General features: G+C 39.4%; 2 protein-coding genes across 2 annotated transcripts in view; both read right to left on the reverse strand.

Annotated features, from left to right (window-relative positions):
* LOC145986712 (selenoprotein N-like) overlaps window positions 1–19,818 on the reverse strand; it is a 202,514-nt gene that overhangs the window by 83,304 nt on the left and 99,392 nt on the right. The gene's annotated exons all lie outside the window — the stretch shown is intronic.
* The window catches only part of Polr2I (RNA polymerase II subunit RpII15), a 42,956-nt gene that overhangs the window by 22,723 nt on the left and 415 nt on the right, over window positions 1–19,818 (reverse strand). The window lies entirely within an intron of this gene.

The following is a 19,818-nucleotide window of genomic DNA, read 5'->3' on the forward strand; positions in this document are numbered from 1 at the left end:
TGTGTTATAATATAATGATAACGGTGAAAAGGAATCATATACAGTCGCTTGCCTAACGCGAAATGTCACTGCACGCCCCTGGAGAAATGAACGTACCACACGGATGAAAATTGGTTTCTACTATTATCAGTGGTATGTGTGTCTACTTTGGGGGAGGGAAATGGAATCCGTCATTTATTCGTACCATACAAGTGTGTGTGTAGGATGGATATTCATAAGTAATGTGTTCGTATATTTACAAAAAATAACATATAAAATCATTAAAACATAAATTTGTCTGGGGATTGTTGTGTTTCATATATTATTTTACTCTTGTGGGACACGCCAGCGGTTTCGGGTTCGAATCCCGGTCTGGGAGTGGGTTTTCTTTGAGTGTCTCTCCATCAGTTTCATACCATCACTCATCTTCACAGTCGAGATTAGCCAAAAGTCGAAGAGAATCGACGATATAAAACAAAACTGAAATCATATTAAATATACCCTGATGCAAGTGGTCCTTGGGTCAAGTTTAGCTTACATTTTATTTTTTGTGACGTCGCCTTGTAATTAAGGGGTCTCGAGTTTGATGCCCGGTGGAGAGAGTTTTTCGGATCCCACTCTCAACTGCAGGTCCAGTCCCGATTAGCCGTACTGTGCATAAAGTGGATTAAAAGCACCAACTAAACCAAACAATTTTATTCTTGCCCCTCCCCCCACCAAGGAAAGAACATTTGCAAGCAGGAGGGTAAATGGTCGCTTTAATCCTCCACTCCCTTCAGACCCGTACCCAGGATTATTTTTAGGGAGGGGCCAGATCCGTATATACTGTATATGTATATACACACAGCAGCAGCAGCAATTTTAGAGGACCTGGGAGCAGTTGCCCCCGACTTTTTTGACACTTTTGCCCCGTACTATGGCATCTTAATGCTTGTCTGCCAAAAGAAAATAACTGTCCTTGCCGCCCCCCCCCCTTTCCCTCCCCAGTTTTGGAGTCCAAGCGACGATACTGGTCAGAAGTGTTCGGACAGATGAGTTTCGCAAACTAAAAACGTTTTCAAATTACACGTAATTTCCTATACCAGAACCATTGCACAGCCACGATAATTCTATGTTTAGAAATTAATATATTTATACATTAAAATATACGCATTAGCATTATTACAATAAAGAATTCTAAATGTGAGTCAACACATAGCCCGCTACGACGATTGGGTGCCAAAACTGGCGGGCAAGGACAATTTAATTTCACTTAGTAGACTAGTTTGAGTATGAGTTTTTGGTTTTATGTCCACTTTTATGCACATATAGATTAATTGGGACAGGACCTACAGCTTAAAGTGAGATCCGTACCACTAAGTGCTTCCACCAGGTCTGGGTAGATAAGGCTTAGCATTGAGAGGCCATTGAGCAGGTGCAAAAGTGGAAATAGTGATGTAGTGGGGCAACTGCCCCTCACGCCCTCCATCTGCCGCTACTGCTGGTAGCCTTGCATCAACGGTTATAAAACTAAAAGTACCCTGGAGACTGCCTCTCTACACAACAAACACATTCATTTATGAAAGGACAAAATTGAAATTTTTCCAATTCTGGAAAAACGTTGATGTTATTTTCGTAGCTTTTTATAGGTTCACTTTTAGAAATATCATGGCTCGAGGGGAGGCCATGGCCCCTCCCCTGGGTACGGGCCTGACTCCCTTCCCTGCGCGACAAGTACTGCTCAGACGAGGTCCGTATCCAGGCGAGGGGTCATGCCCCACCCTCGATCTATGAAATATTTTAATGCGAACTTATGACAAACTACGGAAATAACATCGGCGACTTTGCAAATGCTTCGGTTTAAAGCGGGCCTATCTCTTTCTTTGTTATCTTTTCCTGCTCCTGGTTGCAAGGAAACTAGACAAGAGCTTAAATTTGAAAGATACACATCTTGTCACCCGCTGGGCGCACTTGAAGACACCAACAGGTCGAATGAAAGGGAGAGTAACCCCCTGCCGGTAAGGTTAGCAGTACATTAAGAATCATTAGAAGCCTCAGGCGGTTGGAAAATGGCAAATAAACAGGTAATCCCAGCTTGAAAAGAATGTTATATCCACGTAATTGTTATTTCGGATAGCACTACTACATAAATCAATAAATATAAGTAAGTACGAATTGTCCATTTTTTTTATTTACTCACTAGAAACATTATTGCTCCTCCATTTCGCATTCCAAATATTTCTGCGAGACCAGACACAGACGAGATCCAGACCCAGTTCTTACGATTCGCTCGTACTCCCGGCGAGAAATGATGTAATTTTCCAAGGTACATCTTCCGAGGTTCATACATAATATTACTATTACAAATCAACACGTACGAGATAGTGTTTCTTCACTTCCTTGCGGTTTCGAATGTTTTCAGTTTTCATAATTTTTCACTCCATATTGTTGACGAAACCATCAACCTTACATGTAAATGCCAGTTCCCAGCGCCTTACGATTTCGTCAACAATATTGAGTGAAAGAATTTTCACTTTAGACCTTTTGTGGACATTCACCAGATTTACATTGGGAAATTAAATTATTTTTCGCCGCGACTACGTTCGAATCGTAAGGTGCTGGGAACTGGCATTTGCATGCAATATACTTGGTACCTTGTAGAACAATATTAAGTGAAAAAAAATTACTTGAAACCTTTTTTCTAATTTGTGATGTCCCATCGACAATCTCTTACGAAATTGGCGCAGGGTTCCGGGATCGATTCCCAGCCTGCACATGGGTGTTCTTTGTGAGTGTGTTCCTTCACCAATGTCATCATGCCATCGCTCATCCTCATCGTCGCGATTGGGCAAACATGGCAGAAAAGCGACGCAAAATAACCTTTTTCAATCAACTTCACATCATTTCTGATCTTCTCTTCGTTGCATTTATTTTCGGAACTAACACCTCCTCCTTTATAAAAATCCCTGGGTACGGGTCTAATAGCAACATATACAAAATAAAGATAATACACGAATGCATGACCAATATAAGTATGAAGTTAATGATCATTATTAACATAAAGCAAGAATTAAATAAAAGGAAACCCTTAATAAAAACACTTCAACTATCCTCTCTCCCTCTCTCTTTACATATAATTATATCTAGTATGTGTGTGTGTGTGTGTGTACACACTCTTTCGGATTTGCCCCTGGGTAAGGGCCTGACTCAGACATACCCCCTACTCATCTACAGATTTAGGACCATTAAGTATCAAAAGCTAATCAACAACAACATTCTGCTGCTGTCACTAGGGCCTGGAACTATTGACTCATTTATTTTACATGTTTCAGATACTAGTTGAAGGTGTTTTGCAACAACAGGCGTTTCCTATTACTGGATATATTTAACCAAATAGCCTGTGGTTAGCCGACATAGGTTACCCTTTGAGTTTAAACTTCAAATGAACGATGCATGAAAATTACTTTCACTATGCGTAATAATAACCTCAAATTATACAGAAAAATAAGCAAGAAATACAGTATTCAACTTCAAAATTACATTAAAAATTAAGAAACGTGGACAATAACTTATGACATAACGCTAAAGATCAATAAATGCCATTATGGAATATTTATTCGAAAGAAAAAGCCAATTGAATATCAGTACCAAATACTCAGCCATACTCAGAACAAATCATTAGTGATGTGTTCAAGAACCTAGGGCTTAGACTTAGACAGGGGAGGGAATTTCAGAGTATTGAAACACAAAAAAAATTGTATAATTCATATGTAATCCAGGACTCGAATATTTATTGAATCTGTTATATGGAATATACAGCAAAGTAAAGTAAAAAAATTGTAAAAGGTCCAATCTTGATTTCTTAGAATTAATAATCACGCGCCATCTCGACCCAAAGCCAAAACGAACGCCCTGTAGTATTCTAATGGAAGTTGTCATGCAGTTCCAGATGAATATATACTCGGTCAGATTAATTCTTTAAGCCTATCAACAAACACTAGACTCAAGAATGAAGTTTTTCTTTTCAATAAGGCTAGATAGATTGAACAGATTTGAATCCCTGCCTAGCCATGGGTGTTCTTTCATCAATTTCATCATATCATCACTCATCCCCATCTTCGCAAATTAGCCAAAAGTGGCACAAAAAGCGAAGTAAAATAATGCAAATCAAAATAACCCCTGGCGTCGTAGCGCGATGTGCTTACCACTCTGCAAAGGAGGCCAGATTTTGAAGTGTTAATTTAGCGATAATTTCTGTAGAATATAATTGCAACGTTCCAAAATTTCAATTTTCAACTTTCATATAACAGTTCTGTGTTGGTTCGACATTGTACGCATTTTTACTCATATCTCTAAAATTTCTCAAGGACCGAATATTTAGCATATGGACCAAGACGTCCGTACATGACATGAAATTACCGTACATGTACGATAAGGATCGTACTGTTGGCAACGCTGACCGCGACCTGAAGTGGAAGAACAAATAGGCGAAACAAATAAACGTTGATGAACAACGACGAAAAAAACAATCCTCGCACTGAGCTACCTACGGGCAATATCCGAAAAGACAAACAGACCACTTCAAGAAATAATTGTTATAACATCAATATTGGCGAAAAAATCAACGGTCGCTGACCTTTATAGAGATTGCCGCCAGTGCTGTAAAGTAACTGCAGCTTGTCTTTCAAAGTAGAAACAATGTTTCTCTGTTGTATACAATAACAGAGATCTAACTTCAATACCTAACATGCGACGCTCAATATGACAAGGACCTCTTCGCCCTCCGCCCCCCCTTGGCATCGCCCCTGCTTGAGAGAGCAATCAGTTTCCTTCTCTGATTCCTGCACTTCCGGTTCTGACCATTAGTTTCCAGGAATGGAAACAACTTTGCAACTTGATGCAGTGATTCTTGGAAAAAGTTCCTCTCAGGATTCCCTTTTAATCTTATCAGAAATGTGGACCTCAAAATCCCAGGTTCTAAGCCCGACTGACACTTCAAACGACCGGTTTTTCCTATGGAGACGCGGGTCGGAGGCGCCATAAAGAATGACTTACTAGTAAAGAGGGGGGATGTATAGGACGCCCAACTGAGTCAGCAGTTCGGGCGAGGAAGAACCCAACGGCTTTGCTAAGAGTATGGAAATGAAACCAAGTACATTGAAATGTAAGTGTAATGCTATGGGTTCTTACGTACAATCTAAAATTGATCTCCCAACCTTATATCCTTAGGAAACCCACTATCATGGTCTCCGAATCCGGGCACCGGCCCTCGCCCTAGAATCCGCCAACTCCCGTCCCGATAATTTGGTAAAGTATTCAATACAAACACTTTACTTTTCCCTTTGTTTGAATTTCATTTGATTTACAACTGAGCAGTACCAGAGCAAATTATTAATACTAACTACTAACAAAATTAAATATAAGTCCATAAAGTGCCTGATTGCACATCAAGCGGTGTCCGGTAAAAATGGCCAAGTAAAAATGGCAAACGAAAAAAATGGCCAAAGTGAAAATGGGAAATGGAAAAATGGCGAAAGTAAAAAATCACAAGCAGAAAGCAAAAGCAAATTATATATAATTGCTTTAAATAATTCACCTTTTACTGAAATGGGATAAAGTTTTCGAATTTTGAATGGCTCGGTCATCGGCGAGGCCATGGCGGTAGCTCTGCAGTGCTTCTGCTTAACAGAAAATGTTATATCTGAGTCAAAACAACATATCACTTTGATGTTTTTTTCCTAAAGTTCAGAGATATATGTACATTCCATATAAAAAGTTGTCACCAAGGTTACTTTTCAATGAGAGCCAGAAAAAAATATTGTATTATAATAATGTTGATTTTTGTGTGTCGATGTCTGACGTTATTAAAATTACCTTACCGCAGAGGCGTGGCGTGTATGTAGCCGGTGTTACCGCAGGTAACAGCAAAATGTAAAGAATTAAAAAGTTGTTTCAATAAAATGACAACATTGTTAAATACTACGTTAATGAACACCGTTGCCGTCGAGTAGATATTGCCTAGGACATTTTTTCTGCAGTCGACAGAAGCGAAGAGGGAGGCCGTTCCGCTACCCTGAAGAGGCAACAAGGGAGAAGAGGGTGCCAATGCAAGGAAAGAGCGGGGAAGGACTTTGGGGCAACACTTTTGAAAAAGTCACGCCACGCCACTGCCTTACCGCTAAAAGACACAGCAGTTATCACGCCAATTTTTTTTTTCAAATTGAAGCTTAAAGTATGTTCTAATAGGATATAAAATCAAATGAGTGGCTTTTTCATTGCTTCTATTAATGAATTCTGTGTACATTCATATGGGTTATTCCATGTCAAATCATCACAAAAACATGAACTTTTCCACCCATCCGACCATTTCAGATTTTCAGAAAATTTGGTAGGGTTGTAGAAGACATGCAGTAACTTACTCAAATATTTTCACTGCATATTGTTGTACAGTGTCTCTCAAAAGTTTTAGGACAACGACATTTTAAACTAGGCAACCCAAATTACGTAAGGCGCTGGTGGGTTGCATGTAGAGTTAGGCTCAATTTCAGGGTTGCCATATGCACAATAGATATTTATGAAATAAGCGAAAGAAGTAAAAGCAAGTATTATTGTATAAAACTCTAAAAAAATATATCAATATTACATTTGCGGCAAATGAGAAATACTTTCTGAAAGAAAGAAAATCGATTTTCTAGTATTTCATCGCTGATGAGTTTACACAAAGGAAAAAGAGGAGAGAGGAAACGAAAGGGGACAACAAATGAGAGGAGAAAAGAGAGAGCGAAAGGGGAAAAGGAAAAGTAAAGGAGGGAAGAAAAGATAGGACAGATGTGGATAGGAGAAGTAATGAGAAAGGGAAAAGATGCGAGAGAGATGAGGAAAATGGAGCAAAGAGGAGAAGAGAGGAGGGAAAGAGAAGAAAAGAGAGGGGAGGAGAGGAGAGGAGAAGAGGAGGTTTGAGAGCAGAGGAGGAGACGAGAAGAGGGGAGTTGAGAGTAAAAGTAGAGTAGAAGAGAGAACATGAGAAGAACGAAAAGAAGAGTAGAAGAGTTCAGTGGAGTCGGAAATCTAAGACAGGAGAGGAGATAAGAGGAGTGGAGAATAATGGGATGGAGACAAGAGGCGAGAACAGGAGGGAAGGCGATATGGCATAGCAGAGGAGAAGAAGGGGAGAGAAGAAGGAGAAGGAGAGGGGAAGGAGAGAAGAGAAAGGAGACGAGAGGAGAGATGAGGTATTTATGGAAAATATCGTCTCAGCGTCAAGAATTGATGCATTGATCAAAATATCGACATGAAACATTCAATAATATTTTAAAATGAATTGGACAATGTATTAGATAGGTGTGAAATGTCTTTTGGCCGAGTTCAGAGCGAGATAAAATCTGCCACGTAAGATCTTTGATTTTACATGCGATTATACCACCAAAAACATGAATGTAATTTTCATATTTATAAGAATTTTCCTCCACTTCTCAATTCGTTGAAATGGAGGTTTTGTTATTTAACATTTATCCTCCCCCCATCGTTAATTCCAAAGAGAATCATTCCGTTTCACACTGCGTAGACAATGAACACAATGGGATATGTCTAAAACTTACGAAAATTTTCTGCCACCGGAAGGGTTTGAACCTACAACCATCAGGTTTACAATCTAGAACGGTAGCCACTACCCTACAAACTTTCGTCCTTTAGAATAGCTAGGAGGAGCTGACCAGTGTGAATTGTAGATGCAACTTTCCTCCTACAAGTAATGTGCGGAAAATACTTGTTTGTAACAAAGAAAACGAAGGTAGTACGAATCGGCGCAAACATTTAATGGAGAATTGCACATGATGAAAACTTTTCATTCGAAATTTGCGGAGGTATCCTTGCATTGAACTGGAGTGGGTAAAGGGGTAAAATTAGTATAATAATGTGCTGAATTACCACAAATATAAATAGTTATTTCATTAATATTTGTCAATGTCTTTGAAAGTACACAATTATCGTTACAGTATCATAATTCACGATCTTATACGTAAAAATATCCCTTTCAAAGTGTGTCAATTCATTTATTTGTTTATTTTTTTTTTAGTAAATTCCAGATACAGAATAATGTAGCCACTCTACACTGCTATTACATATAATGTTACAATGCACTTGTTTAATAAAAGGAGAAATTGAGCCTAACTCTACATGCAACCCACCAGCGCCTTACGTAATTTGGGTTGCCTAGTTTAAAATGTCGTTGTCCTAAAACTTTTGAGAGACACTGTACAAGGTAACCAGTATCTACCACGTAAATGACAGTTCGCTCCGTCTTCCGATTCGGTCGTAGCCGTGGCTAGAAAATCATGTGATTTTCCAATGTAATGATTGATCGATTGCTCGATTGCACAAAAAACTAATTTGGACTGGACCTACAGTTTAAAGTGGAGTCCGAACCACTATGTGCCTCCACCGGGTATCCAACACTGGACCCGTTGATTAGAAGGCAGCGACGCTACCACTGCGCCATCAAAGAGGTCCTGTAGTCAATTGGGTATGATATACTAATATGATACAACATATTGATTTCTGTATAGCTCTGGGTGTTGCTTTTTGAAAATGTATCTCTTCTTAAACAAACGTCTAGCCTAAAAGGAACTAACTCTCCCCTTGTTATATTCTCCTGGTTTTGGCAAGTGGGAAAGAGTTTTAACCGTGGCAAGGATCGGAACCCCTGTGGAGCTCTTCTTATCTGTTGGCACAGCATGCCTTCCTGCCGAGTTTCATAATGGGGCGTAATGAAGGTGAAAATAACCCCTTTAATCTGTAAGTGGTCAAAGGTTCCGCCTAAGCATGTGACAAATTCAGAAGGGATAGTACAATTAATCGGATCATGTGAAGGAGCATTGAAATAACTTGTCTGATAAACTTGGACCTCTTTTATCCATCCTCTGCATTTGTTGAATGTTTGAAAGAGACTGAAAGTTGGTACGACAAAATGTCGTACTGCGACATACAGACAATATCGCATTCATAATAGGTCAAAATTTTCATCCGACAAAATGTGGCACTATGAACCCTATAAATGAAAGGGACGTCAGTATTTTCCTTTCTTTTATTTTGAGTGCTATTCTTTCTTTAACGGATGCATGATGTCCAAATGGAGGCTACAGTGGTGAAAATATTCATAATTTACACATCAAGGGTGGAAAATTGATTTTTGTCTCTATCTATGGCGTTACCGCTGTTTTGGCGCAGGTAGGCAGGCTAATCGGAACTGGGCTTTTTTCATCCGAAAAAAAATGGCACTACGAACCCTATAAATGTGGTATACAGTCAGAGTTCTTAAAAAATAAACAGCAGATTTCACATGCTTATTTCTCACGAACTATAAGAGATAGAAAAACGTGCTATACACCAATGGATAGAGGAAGGTTCAAAGTTTTATTGTTGAAAGTTTTAATGCATGCACTCAACATGACAAACATGAAAACGGTACTCAATTTCTTGCCACACACGCATTAACTAGTCCCTAGTTATTGATTTTGATTGATTGGTTGAGTTCGTGTTTTAAGTCCACTTTATGCACAGTAAGGCTAATCGGTACTGGACCTACAGTTTAAAGTGGAACCCGAACCACAATGAGCCTCCACCGGGAATCGAACCCGGGACCCCTTGATTACAAGGCGACGACGCTGCCACTGAGCCATACGGAGCCCCCATAGTTATTCAATTGATAGCTACAACAATTCGATGTGTCAGATCTTGAAGAGTAGCACGAGGAATTATAAAACTTTGAACCTTCCTCTATCCATTGATGTATCATGTATGGCACCTGTTTCTATCTTTTATAGTTTGTGAGAAATAAACATTTGAAATCTGCTGTTTATTTTTTAAGAATTCTGTATATGAAAGGGACGTCAGTATTTTTCTTTCTTTTATTTTGAGTGCTTTTATTTCCCTCTTCGTGACTCAGAGGAAGATGAAAGATTAACGGATGCATGATGTCCAAATTGAGGCTACAGTGGTGAAAATATTCATAATTTACACATCAAGGGTGGAAAATTGATTTTTGTCTCTATCTATGGCGTTACCGCTGTTTTGGCGCAGGTAGGCAGGCTAATCGGAACTGCGCCTACAGTTTAAAAGTGGGATCCGAACCGGATATCTAACCCGAGCCCCCTACAAGTTGACAACGTTACCACTACGACATGGAAGCCTCTGAAAAGTATTTAACTGTTAAGAGAATAATCGTGAATGTTGTTAATTTATTTATTTATTTCTGACAGAGTAGTAACACTTGCAATGAAGGAGCCTCGGGTTCGATTTCCTGTGGAAGCTCGGATGATTTGAATTCTACTTTGAACAGTGGGACCAGTTCATATTAGTTTATCTCAGTAAAATTAGGTGGACTGAAAATATAAATTTCAGTTGTTGCCGATCGCAAAAATCCCAAGTAGATCTTGTCACATTACCTACACATTTAACATTGCCACAAAGAAACAAAGCGAATAGCATTGTTTAATTATAATTAATATAAAGGAAAGCTATTGTATTTGCATTCGCACCATGCCAAGAAGCCATCCATGTAAATTGATGCGCTACACAGAGATTAGCACATAAAGGGTCCAGATCAGAAAGAACTATCGCACTGTGGTTTAGAAGTCAGGTAACCAGATCTGTGCTGTCTATCGAACGAGCTGTTTTCTAATGACTTCTTGCTTATTGTCCAATCAAGCAAAAGAAATGCTTTGATTTATTTGACAATTGGAAGATATTTATTTAAAATTCATTTCCTTTTTTACGAATGGACTATGTGGAATGCCATATCACCATCTTGCTGCACCGACAACAGATTCAGTAAATTTTCCACCCTTTCATGCTTAAACGCTGTTGGAAATGCCTTTGTTTAAGCATTCACAATGAATTCCTGTGTCTTGAGATAGGAAACAAGTTTCCCTGAATATGTGTGCTTTCCAACTCGACAACAGCTCAGGTGAATGATACAGTGATTCTTGGAAAAGTCTCCCCTCAGCATTCCAGTTTAATCTTATCAAAATATGTGCGTCTGAAAATCCAAGGTACCAAGCTAGACTGACATTGCAAATTTCCTCTGAGCAGGAAGGTATCCTGCCCTGAGCTTGAGCTGTCTGGCATCAAGATGAATTTCCTAGTAAAGAAGGTAGGGACCATGGCCCGAATCCATGGGAGGGGCCATTGTGGTCACGGGCCCTCCACTTCGAACTATGAAGTATTTTATTTTTACCCTATAAAAAAAAAATATACGAAAATGACATCTGCGATTTCGAAATTTGTAAAAATTTTCATTTTGTCCTTTCATAAATGAGTATGTGTTCCGTCATCAATTTCTTATCATTGCTCATCATGATCGTCGCAATTAGACAAACTTGGAAGTAAAGCAAGGCAAAATAAACTAATTCAATGACCCTTACAGCATGACTGTTCTCTTTGTGACACATTTTCGGATCTAACACACTCCTCCTTTAAACAATCCTAGTTTCGTGTCTTATCAAACTGAAAATACAAGATGAAGATAAAAGCACAAATATAAAACTAATATAAATAAGAATACAGGGGTGGCGCTAGAAATTTTCGACCGGGTAGGCAGAAGCTCCATAGTGATAGATTAGGGTGGGCAGTATAAATGTAAGACCATGTATGTGTACGTAAGACGTATGTATCCCCCTCTCTCTCACACTCCCGATTTTCCTCTTACTTCTTTTCCCTTTCCTTGCTTTCCTCTTTATTCTTTTCTAATTATTCTCGCATCTTGTTCCATTTCCTTTCGCTTTGTCTCTGATGAACACAATTATTTCAAGGAAGCGTTTACCCATGCGCAGCCATACATTCTAATCACATTCTTTCATGCATGTTAATACAGTGAAATAAATGTGAATTAGGTTTAAGCTTGTGTTGCAAATACAAGGCACATTCTTGATTTTATGTATTCGGCGACAATGATAGAAAGTGCGATGGTAGACAATCGTGAAGTTTCTCGTAATTTAAATGCATGTTCCTGAGCATAGTATTTTCATCATATGAGTTTTTGACTGAAAGAGTTTTCTTACTCCTTGGGGGGTTACTTTTCTCATCTTACAAGGTTAGTACAATTGACAAATCTATCTCAATGTTTGTAGTAGCAGCGATTGGGTGCCAACATTTGAGGGGCAAGGACATCTCTCCCAAGGCCAATGGCGCATCCCCACAAAATCATGTCCATGTCATCGCCCCCCCAAATCATATTTGCGCCCTGAAACTATATCGTAATTCCTACACGGAAAGTAACTTTTTTCTTAGCCCTTTGTTCCAAATGATGCACCTGCTTTAAAATAAGCAGTATACCAACACTAAGCACTATATTTTAAGAACTAATGTTACTCATGAATATGGAGAATATCGCTCATGTCTTGTAATGCAGCTATAGCATAAAAATTCACATAAACCTAAGTAAAGCGCCAAACACGCATTGTTGTAACAAAAAAATTATTGCGAGCGAAGCAAGCAAGAACATTTTTACATCCATTTCTTTGCAGGCTCTCAAAAATATTAATTTAACGGGGTGTCAATACTTTCTTATGATCCCGGGATATTTAGTCTTTTCCAACTTCTGTTTTGGCACGTTCGGGCTCGAAAACGTGTGGATACCATATCGCTAAATATAGTCTCCAAAATTTAATGTTGTTCAAACTCTCTCTTCACTACAGAAATCCCTTGACAATCTAAGATTTAACACTTTATCAAGAGCTTCCTATCTCCCCCTTTAAATTTAATACTCAATCCTACCACAAGAACGTCCATGCCAATTTTAGACTTACTGTTGATATTGAAGACTGGATATTGCCTCCTCCAAAAAATTAATTCTTAGTCTCCACACCAAAATTTCTGCAACATTCTAAGACAATAGTAATACACAAAAATTGGATACCTTAATGCTCAATGCCCCTATGACTAAAATACCCGCCATAATCTAAGACTTAGAGATGAATACTGTACCCACCAACGTTTAATTCATAAATCCCCCAAGAACCCATGTGTCAATTAAGGCCTAATATATAAGAGTTGGATATTTATCCCCCCACCCCCTTCGCACCTTCAATAATAACCTTAAACGCTTCCTTTTCTTCATGTAATGGATTAAATATGGTGTATTATGGGAAAATATATAAATGTTCAATTTTACATTATTTGAAGGAAAAAAATCACCCAAAGAATCTCGATGGCGCAGCCTGCGCCATAATCCCCCCTGTGGGCACCCCTGAATATACGTTTTCTTGGTAGAAAAGGTTTAGCATAAAGAGGCCATAGTGCGAGGGCAAAAAGTGGCAAAATGTGGCTGTGGAACTGCATCCCCCACTTCCCGCTCCTCCTAATAGCTGCCACTGAATGTTTGGATTAAAATGAACGTCTTATTAGGAATGATTTAAAACACACACGGAAAACAAATTATTTGTTCATTGTCCATTAAGTATCCCTAGGCTAATGAAAGGCTATTTTGACAAAATACCACTCGTCATAAGTAATAAACAAGTAAGATTGAGAAATCTGTTCAGAATTTAAGAGATTATTAGCTAAGTTGCTATTTGTTTTCGGAACTGCCACGTTACTAATGCGGGAGAAGCAATACGCATATGGTTACATGAACATATTTTTTGAGGTAACAAAATGATTTAGGACACAATGGATTCATCGAAGTTGATCATCGTACCAGTAATACTTCATCTATTTTTCATTGGGTTGTATGGCGTGACTATTTCGAACACACTAGAATGTCAACCTCTATCCTGTGCAGCATACCCTGGAAACTTTATTCTTTCAGGGCAACGAGTCCCTGGAGCCTGGAACCACTGTCAAAGTAATAATATATGAGGGCTCGTATTTTGAATGTCATTTGAGGATTTCTAAATAGGATAAGCCACTCATTAGCAATTGAATAATTCTTTAGTGTTTTTCCATACATAACTCATTTATTAAAATTTATTCACTTCGGTATTGTAGTGATTGTTGTGATTTATTTTTATTAGTAGAACGAATATAAAGTTGATATTTCGTATACCATATTGATATTTGAAGATGACAGGTATATAAAAATTGTACTGAAAAAAAAAGGGACACTTCTGGAATTTCAATGCAGAGCTGATTAAAATTATATTATACTCTATAGCAGTCATGTCCAACTTCTACATTTTATTGTTACAATAGGCAGTGATCTACTATTAATCGTTAATCTTTCCAAAAATCTGTACCTACTCAGCCATTATACATTATAGAACTTGAAATCAAATAACGTATATTCGTATAATTACAGTTGATATCTACGGTCGACCAACAAACGCCCCGCGATCGACGCGTTGGACATGCCTGCTCTATAGCATACTTAAACCCGGAGGTTTATGGCTGCAGCAACACAAGCCTTCCATCTGTCCCTATCCTGGGCAAGATCAATTCATATCTTGCCCACCCGTGCCCACCCCTGTCGCCGTTCCTGTAAGAATTTCACTGATAATTACGAAATGTTCCGTCTACTAAATTCGGTCGTAGTCGGGGCGAGAAAATGATGCAATTTCCCAAGGCAAATCAGTGAATCTTCATAACAGGTTGTCGCTAGGGTGGTAATAATTAGAAAAAGACGTGTTACCTCTATTTTTCCAACAGAATATTGTTGTAGTACAAGGTATCACGTATCTACCACACAAATGACAGTTCGCTTCGCTTTCCGATTCGGTCATAGTGGGGGCGAGAAAATGACGTAATATTCCAAGCTAAATCGGTGAAATTTCATAATAGGTTGTCGATGCGAACCACCACAAAAATGGTATGGTATTTTTGGAAGCATTTATGTAGCAATTTTGCTGAGGAAAATGCTTCACTCTAAAATGGACCTAACACTTACTGTATTATCTTTTCCTGCTCCTGGTTGCAAACACTGGACAAAAGCTGATACTTGACAGATAAGACTCCTGTGTCCTCGACCTCCGAGGACACCTGCTGGCACCAACAGGGAGAATGAAAAGGAAAGTGGTTGAACCGCCTCTGTAATAGGTTGTCGATGGGGTGATTTAAATTCGGGGAAAAGTGTTAGCTCAATTCTTTTTATTGAATATTGTTATAAAAGGTATCATGTATCCACCACGTACATGAAAGTTCGCTACGTCTTCCCATTCGGCCGTAATCGCGGGGAGAAAATGATGTAATTTCCCATGTTATTTCTTTGAAATGTCGTAATAGGTTGTCGATGGGGTGGGTGAAAATCGGGGAAAAGTGTTAGGTCAATTTTTTTTACTGAATATTGTTATAAAAGGTATCATGTATCCACCACGTACATGAAAGTTCGCTACGTCTTCCCATTCGGCCGTAATCGCGGGGAGAAAATGATGTAATTTCCCATGTTATTTCTTTGAAATTTCGTAATAGGTTGTCGATGGGGTGGGTGAAAATCGGGGAAAAGTGTTAGGTCAATTTTTTTTTACTGAATATTGTTATAAAGGGTATCATGTATCCACCACGTACACGAAAGTTCGCCTCCCCGATGGCGCAGTGGTAGCGTCGTCGCCTTGTAATCAAGGGGTCCCGGGTTCTATACCCGGTGGAGGCACGTAGTGGTTCGGATTCCACTTTAAACTGTAGGTCCAGTCCCGATTAGCCTTACTGTGCATAAAGTGGACTTAAAACACCAAATCAACTACACGAAAGTTCGCTACGTCTTCCCATTCGGCCGTAATCGCGGGGAGAAAATGATGTAATTTCCCATGTTATTTCTTTGAAATTTCGTAATAGGTTGTCGATGGGGTGGGTGAAAATCGGGGAAAAGTGTTAGGTCAATTTTTTTTACTGAATATTGTTATAAAGGGTATCATGTATCCACCACGTACATGAAAGTCCGCTACGTCTTCCCATTCGGCCGTAATCGCGGGGAGAAAATGATGTAATTTCCCATGTTATTTCTTTGAAATTTCGTAATAGGTTGTCGATGGGGTGGGTGAAAATCGGGGAAAAGTGTTAGGTCAATTTTTTTTACTGAATATTGTTATAAAAGGTATCATGTATCCACCACGTACACGAAAGTTCGCTACGTCTTCCCATTCGGCCGTAATCGCGGGGAGAAAATGATGTAATTTCGCATGTTATTTCTTTGAAATTTCGTAAAAGGTTGTCGATGGGGTGGGTGAAAATCGGGGAAAAGTGTTAGGTCAATTTTTTTTACTGAATATTGTTATAAAAGGTATCATGTATCCACCACGTACATGAAAGTTCGCTACGTCTTCCCATTCGGCCGTAATCGCGGGGAGAAAATGATGTAATTTCCCATGTTATTTCTTTGAAATTTCGTAATAGGTTGTCGATGGGGTGGGTGAAAATCGGGGAAAAGTGTTAGGTGAATGTTTTTTACTGAATATTGTTATAAAGGGTATCATGTATCCACCACGTACACGAAAGTTCGCCTCCCCGATGGCGCAGTGGTAGCGTCGTCGCCTTGTAATCAAGGGGTCCCGGGTTCTATACCCGATGGAGGCACGTAGTGGTTCGGATTCCACTTTAAACTGTAGGTCCAGTCCCGATTAGCCTTACTGTGCATAAAGTGGACTTAAAACACCAAATCAACTACACGAAAGTTCGCTACGTCTTCCCATTCGGCCGTAATCGCCGGGAGAAAGTGATGTAATTTCCCATCTTATTTCTTTGAAATTTCGTAATAGGTTGTCGATGGGGTGGGTGAAAATCGGGGAAAAGTGTTAGGTCAATTTTTTTTACTGAATATTGTTATAAAGGGTATCATGTATCCACCACGTACACGAAAGTTCGCTACGTCTTCCCATTCGGCCGTAATCGCGGGGAGAAAATGATGTAATTTCCCATGTTATTTCTTTGAAATTTCGTAATAGGTTGTCGATGGGGTGGGTGAAAATCGGGGAAAAGTGTTAGGTGAATGTTTTTTACTGAATATTGTTATAAAGGGTATCATGTATCCACCACGTACACGAAAGTTCGCCTCCCCGATGGCGCAGTGGTAGCGTCGTCGCCTTGTAATCAAGGGGTCCCGGGTTCTATACCCGATGGAGGCACGTAGTGGTTCGGATTCCACTTTAAACTGTAGGTCCAGTCCCGATTAGCCTTACTGTGCATAAAGTGGACTTAAAACACCAAATCAACTACACGAAAGTTCGCTACGTCTTCCCATTCGGCCGTAATCGCCGGGAGAAAGTGATGTAATTTCCCATCTTATTTCTTTGAAATTTCGTAATAGGTTGTCGATGGGGTGGGTGAAAATCGGGGAAAAGTGTTAGGTCAATTTTTTTTACTGAATATTGTTATAAAGGGTATCATGTATCCACCACGTACACGAAAGTTCGCTACGTCTTCCCATTCGGCCGTAATCGCGGGGAGAAAATGATGTAATTTCCCATGTTATTTCTTTGAAATTTCGTAATAGGTTGTCGATGGGGTGGGTGAAAATCGGGGAAAAGTGTTAGGTCAATTTTTTTACTGAATATTGTTAAAAAAGGTATCATGTATCCACCACGTACACGAAAGTTCGCTACGTCTTCCCATTCGGCCGTAATCGCGGGGAGAAAATGATGTAATTTCCCATGTTATTTCTTTGAAATTTCGTAATAGGTTGTCGATGGGGTGGGTGAAAATCGGGGAAAAGTGTTAGGTCAATTTTTTTACTGAATATTGTTATAAAAGGTATCATGTATCCACCACGTACATGAAAGTTCGCTACGTCTTCCCATTCGGCCGTAATCGCGGGGAGAAAATGATGTAATTTCCCATGTTATTTCTTTGAAATTTCGTAATAGGTTGTCGATGGGGTGGGTGAAAATCGGGGAAAAGTGTTAGGTCAATTTTTTTTACTGAATATTGTTATAAAGGGTATCATGTATCCACCACGTACACGAAAGTTCGCTACGTCTTCCCATTCGGCCGTAATCGCGGGGAGAATATGATGTAATTTCCCATGTTATTTCTTTGAAATTTCGTAATAGGTTGTCGATGGGGTGGGTGAAAATCGGGGAAAAGTGTTAGGTCAATTTTTTTTACTGAATATTGTTATAAAAGGTATCATGTATCCACCACGTACACGAAAGTTCGCTACGTCTTCCCATTCGGCCGTAATCGCGGGGAGAAAATGATGTAATTTCCCATGTTATTTCTTTGAAATTTCGTAATAGGTTGTCGATGGGGTGGGTGAAAATCGGGGAAAAGTGTTAGGTCAATTTTTTTTACTGAATATTGTTATAAAAGGTATCATGTATCCACCACGTACATGAAAGTTCGCTACGTCTTCCCATTCGGCCGTAATCGCGGGGAGAAAATGATGTAATTTCCCATGTTATTTCTTTGAAATTTCGTAATAGGTTGTCGATGGGGTGGGTGAAAATCGGGGAAAAGTGTTAGGTGAATGTTTTTTACTGAATATTGTTATAAAGGGTATCATGTATCCACCACGTACACGAAAGTTCGCCTCCCCGATGGCGCAGTGGTAGCGTCGTCGCCTTGTAATCAAGGGGTCCCGGGTTCTATACCCGATGGAGGCACGTAGTGGTTCGGATTCCACTTTAAACTGTAGGTCCAGTCCCGATTAGCCTTACTGTGCATAAAGTGGACTTAAAACACCAAATCAACTACACGAAAGTTCGCTACGTCTTCCCATTCGGCCGTAATCGCCGGGAGAAAGTGATGTAATTTCCCATCTTATTTCTTTGAAATTTCGTAATAGGTTGTCGATGGGGTGGGTGAAAATCGGGGAAAAGTGTTAGGTCAATTTTTTTTACTGAATATTGTTATAAAGGGTATCATGTATCCACCACGTACACGAAAGTTCGCTACGTCTTCCCATTCGGCCGTAATCGCGGGGAGAAAATGATGTAATTTCCCATGTTATTTCTTTGAAATTTCGTAATAGGTTGTCGATGGGGTGGGTGAAAATCGGGGAAAAGTGTTAGGTCAATTTTTTTACTGAATATTGTTAAAAAAGGTATCATGTATCCACCACGTACACGAAAGTTCGCTACGTCTTCCCATTCGGCCGTAATCGCGGGGAGAAAATGATGTAATTTCCCATGTTATTTCTTTGAAATTTCGTAATAGGTTGTCGATGGGGTGGGTGAAATTTTGGGAAAAGTGTTAGGTCAATTTTTTTACTGAATATTGTTATAAAGGGTATCATGTATCCACCACGTACACGAAAGTTCGCTACGTCTTCCCATTCGGCCGTAATCGCGGGGAGAAAATGATGTAATTTCCCATGTTATTTCTTTGAAATTTCGTAATAGGTTGTCGATGGGGTGGGTGAAAATCGGGGAAAAGTGTTAGGTCAATTTTTTTTACTGAATATTGTTATAAAAGGTATCATGTATCCACCACGTACATGAAAGTTCGCTACGTCTTCCCATTCGGCCGTAATCGCGGGGAGAAAATGATGTAATTTCCTATGTTATTTCTTTGAAATTTCGTAATAGGTTGTCGATGGGGTGGGTGAAAATCGGGGAAAAGTGTTAGGTCAATTTTTTTTTACTGAATATTGTTATAAAGGGTATCATGTATCCACCACGTACACGAAAGTTCGCTACGTCTTCCCATTCGGCCGTAATCGCGGGGAGAAAATGATGTAATTTCCCATGTTATTTCTTTGAAATTTCGTAATAGGTTGTCGATGGGGTGGGTGAAAATCGGGGAAAAGTGTTAGCTCAATTTTTTTTACTGAATATTGTTATAAAAGGTATCATGTATCCACCACGTACATGAAAGTCCGCTACGTCTTCCCATTCGGCCGTAATCGCGGGGAGAAAATGATGTAATTTCCCATGTTATTTCTTTGAAATTTCGTAATAGGTTGTCGATGGGGTGGGTGAAAATCGGGGAAAAGTGTTA

Source organism: Lepisma saccharinum, chromosome 4, assembly GCF_977018435.1.
Source record: "Lepisma saccharinum chromosome 4, izLepSacc3.1, whole genome shotgun sequence".
In the NCBI taxonomy this organism is placed as follows: Eukaryota; Metazoa; Arthropoda; class Insecta; order Zygentoma; family Lepismatidae; genus Lepisma; species Lepisma saccharinum.